Below are 5,252 nucleotides of genomic sequence, written 5' to 3' on the forward strand. Positions count from 1 at the left end.
TAATGACCAAGCAGTAGAAGTTGGTAATGACAAAGTGACAACAGAAATTGTAGAATTGTTGAATGAGTATAAAGATATTGTTGTTGATGATATTCCTGATGGTTTACCTCTAGTAAGAAGTATAAGTCATTGTATGGATCTGATTCTTGGAGCTAGTCTACCAAACAAAGCACCATATAGATTGACACCTACAAAGAATGAAGAACTTAATAGACAAGTGCATGAGTTGCTATAGAAAGGTTTGATTAGAGAAAGTTTGAGTCCATGTGTTGTACCTACTGTATTAGCACCTAAAAAGAATGGAGACTGGAGAATGTGTACTAATTCCAGAGCCATTAACAAATCACAGTAAAATATAGGTTTCCTATGCTGAGGATGGATGACATAATGGATTGCTTGAGTGGAGCAAAGTATTTTACCAAGATTAATTTGAAGAGTGGCTATCATCAGATCAGAATCAGAGAAGGTGATGAATGGAAGACTACTTTCAAGACAAAAGATGGTTTGTATGAATGGTTGGTTAAGCCTTTTGGTTTGACTAATGCACCTAGTACTTTCATGAGGTTGATGAATGAAGTTCTAAAAAGATTCTTGGGTAAGTTTTTGATTGTTTATTTGGATGGCATTCTGATATTCAATAAGACTAACGAAGAACATCTTTAGCATATTAGACAAGTATTGCATAGGTTGAAAGAGAAAAAGTTGCTAATTAATCTAAAAAAGTGTTTTTTATGGAAGAGGAGATTATGTATTTGGGATTTGTGATTTCAACTGATGGTTTGAAGATGCATCCTAAGAAGGTTAAAACAATTTTGGAGTGGCCTACACTTGAGAATGTGGGTGAGGTAAGATCATTTCATGGTTTGGCTAGTTTTTACAGAAAGTTTATAAAGAATTTAAGTTCTATTTGTAATGCTATGACTAAACAATGAGGGGAGATAAAAAAGGAATTCAAGTGGACACATGGAGCTGATAAGAGTTTTGAGACTTTGAAACAAAAGGTTGTTAAATTACCTATATTGGCTTTGCCTGATTTCAATAAAGTATTTCAAGTTGAATGTGATGCAAGTGGTAATTCAATAGGAGTTATATTAAGTCAAGAAGGTAAACATGTTGCTTTCTTTAGTTAGAAGTTGAATGATGTTGAAAGGAAGTATCTTGTGTATGATCAAGAATTTTATGCTATTGTCCAAGCATTGAAGAAGTGGAGACATTATTCGATTCCTAAGGAGTTTGTGTTGTATACTGATCATAAAGATTTACAATACTTGGAAAGTCAACATAAATTGAGTCAGAGACATATGAAGTGGGTTGAATACTTGCAAAAATTTTACATTTTTAATTAAGCATAAGAGTGGAGTTACTAACATAGTTTATGATGCATTGAGTAGAAGACGTTCTTTGTTGACTAAAATGAAGGTTGAAGCTCTTGGTTTTGATGAAATGAAAGAGTTGTATGATGCTGATCCTATTTTTTTAGGTGTGAAGAGAGTGCAGAGCACCAAATCTGATAGATCACATAAGTAAGTATGATGAGTATTTCATTCAAGAAGGTATGTTTTCTATGAGGCTGAATCTGATTAAGGAAAACCATAGTGGTGGATTGGCTGGACATTTTGGAATTGATAAGACATTGATTTTGCTGAGAGAGAAGTATTATTGGCCACAAATGTATAAGGATGTTTAGAAATTTGTAAAGATTTGTGGAGTTTGTCAAGTTGCAAAAGGAGTGAGTCAAAATACTGGTTTGTATACACCTATTGCTATTCCTAAGAAACCTTGGAGTGACATCAATATGGATTTTGTTCTTGGATTACCTAAGACAGTGAAGAGATATGATTCCATATGAGCATGTTGCTGAACTTTTCTTTAAAGAGATTGTGAGATTGCATGGATTACCAAGAAGTATTATTTCTGATAGAGATAGTAAGTTTGTTGGTTATTTGTTGAAATTTAGTTCTACATTCCATCCACAGACAGATGTATAGATAGAGGTTGTAAATAGAAGATTGGGTAATTTGTTGAGATGTTTAGCTGGGAATAAGCCAAGTAATTGGGAGATGGTATTGGCACAATCTGAATTTGCATATAATAATTTTGTGAATAGGAGTACAAGGAGGACACCTTTTGAGATTGTTATGGGAATGAAGCCTAGAGGATAAAATTTGAGAGATATTGCTGGTGAATAAAAGAGAAGTATTGTAGGAGAAGAATTTGCTGATTTTATGGAGTCATTACATAAGGAAGTGAAGTTGAGGATAGAACAAAGTAATCAAAAGTATAAGGAGAATGCTGATCAGTTTAGTAGACATCATGATTTTCAAGTTGGTGATGAGGTGATGGTTCATCTGAGCAAAGGAAGATTTCTTGTTGGAACATATAGTAAGCTGAAGATGAAGAAGTTTGGATCTTGTAAGATCTTGAAGAAGTTTGAAAGTGGAAACACTTATGAAATTGAGTTACCTGATGACATTGATACATCTCCTATATTCACTGTTGTTGACTTATATAAGTATCATGAGTCAGATGATGAAGTTATTGTATCAGAGGACTATCCTAAGAAGAAAATTGAAGAATTTAAATAGATATTGGATCAGAGAGTTGGTAAGAGCACAAGGGGAAAAGATTATTATGAATATTTGGTGAAGTGGAAGAACATACCTATGGAAGATGCTTCATGGATTTCTCAATCTGAGTTGGATTCAACTTGGGTTGTGACATCTAAATGATTTAGGAGAATAATTTCTTCTAACCCTAGTTGTTTGATGCAAGAGTATTCTGGGTTGCATTGCTATCCTACATGTTTTCAATTTTTACCTTGCTATTGAAACTGTGTTTTGTTGAAACTATGTTTTCTGGTTTTTGGGTGCCTGTTGCAGACTATGTAACTAATTTTTCATAATGAATAAGAGGATTAAATTTTCAAGGATTGAAGAGGGTATATATTAATATCTATGGTAAAATTTGAAAGTTCTAATTCCTCATAAGTTGGGAGATATGGCAATTCTCTCAGAGTATTGATTTTTGGCAGTTTTGCGTGATAGTTTTATGTGCTTGACTTTTAGGATGGATGCACACTTATCCTTGGTGAATTAGAATTCACACACTTAAGGGGTTGTAGAGGACCTAAAATTCTACCCATAGTTCAAAGTTCAAGTTCTAATTCAATTGGAGCTAGGAGATATTGCAATTTTTCTCGGACATCAATTTCTAGACACTTAATTGTTGATGCAGGCCGACTTGAGTATTTAATGTTAGGTTTATTGTCATGATGGGTATTTAATATTTGTTGAGAGAAAAATTGTGGCTTCTCTATTTTGTATAATTATTTGTAAGCCATTTTGGCTAGTATAAATAGAGTGTTTAAGGTTAGAGCTAGAACAATTTTTAAGAGAAGATTGGGGAGCAGAATTCAAAAGTGCAAATTTGAAGCTGGATCTTGGATTTTAATGTATTTGTATTTGGCCATAACCTGAAAAGCCTTACAACTGGGCATATATGATGATATTTTCATGAATCAATAAAGAATCTCTCTCTCTCTCTCTCGCTCTCTCTCTCTCTCTCTCTCTCTCTCTCTCTCTCTCTCTCTCTCTCTCTCTCTCTCTCTCTATGTGGTTCTATTCTCTTTTGTGTTTGCTTTCGTTGTGTTAACTCTTGCATGGTGGTTTGGGTAGCTGAGTGTGCCTATTGGCCTTAGTTACTCCTAACCTACCTTGCATCATAAGATGTTTCAAAAATATCCCAATGGATAAAAATGATCAAAATGCACAAATATAAAAGAAAAAAAGCCCACTAAACAAGTAACCTAGGGGTGATGACCATTTTTAGGTGTCTACATTTCCCCCCTCTTTGAGACAACGTGATTATGAGTCTTTTTTCAAAACAATCAACACATTAAAAAGGGAGTCTTAGAACAAAAAGCTGCAAGGGTGATCCCTCAAAAAATCTGGTGAAATTTTGCCAAAAAAATCAATTTTTTTGAAAATAAAATAGAAAACACAAGACCTAAACAAGCTTGACTGAAGAGAGAGACAAGACAATCGAAAAGGAAAAGTATTCCAAATTTAAAGGACAAAAGCTAAAATAAAAAGTAAAACAAAAGTAATATCAATCCTTGCCTTTTTTTTAGCACATTATTTATCTTTTTTAGAGATTAATGATATATCACATTGATTGTGTTGCATTATGACATATATTAGTTAGAGTAATCTTGTGATCCTTTTTGCATGATATTAAACATATTGCAGATAAGGAATGCCCCAATCTACCCCAAAATATATATACATAATGGTTTGAGGTATATTGTCCTAGAATTTTATGAGAATGACCCACAAATAGAAGATAAAGCCAAAATCAAGGACTATTAACCATCCTGGTCACTCTCACCACTTAATTGTATTCTTGAGTATCATAGGAATGTATCCAAAGATAAAATGAATAAAAAATAAAACCACACCAATTAAAATACCATGAACCATCCCATCCACTCTCATTTTTTAGTGAATCCTTAAGTAGCATAGGAACATGGTGCTAAAATGAATTTAATGAGAGATAAGACTTACTAAACTAAGCAATCCAAGAGTCAATCAAATCTAATTTCTAAAGTTCATAGTTTAATAATAATAAACAACATGTCTTGTTTCAAGAAGGACACATCTTATATGAGCACATGATAAATGACAATGCCTAGTTTTGGGAATGACACATTTCATATAAGATAAAATCTCAATAGTAAAAATGAAAAAAGATTGAATAGTGATGATTTATTGATGATGACAAGTATGATCAAATTGATTAATGACTCAATTGGATAGGTTTGTCTAATGATGCGTGATTCATGAAGTGTAGTGTTTTGTCTTCTAATTGCGTCTACTAAAATATTTGTCTTGTAAGGGACAAATGAACAATATAAAATAATTAAACAACTACTCTATGACCTGGCTATAACCTCCATCCATGGTGGGCTCTTACCTTGAACACTCATCCCTCTTGACTCGAATGTTTGTCTAGACCTCTGGCTTGTCATCTCTGCTAATGGGCCCCCCTGCTTCTGGGGCCACCTCATAATTTGACAAGCAATTGAATTTGAGGGTCAATAAGGGGTTGATGGACAACTTGACATTTTTGCAATGTACTAGCCCCAAGATCAGCTTGGTGAAGGTAGAGAATGCAGTGATCCCAAAACTGAGTTGGAAAGAAGCACTGGTGGGACAGTCTAGCTATGGTGACCCACCTAGGGATCTCCCAATAGT

The sequence above is a fragment of the Cupressus sempervirens genome, chromosome 5, assembly GCF_028749045.1.
Source record: "Cupressus sempervirens isolate cs-2001-9-10 chromosome 5, ASM2874904v1, whole genome shotgun sequence".
NCBI classification, from domain to species: Eukaryota; Viridiplantae; Streptophyta; class Pinopsida; order Cupressales; family Cupressaceae; genus Cupressus; species Cupressus sempervirens.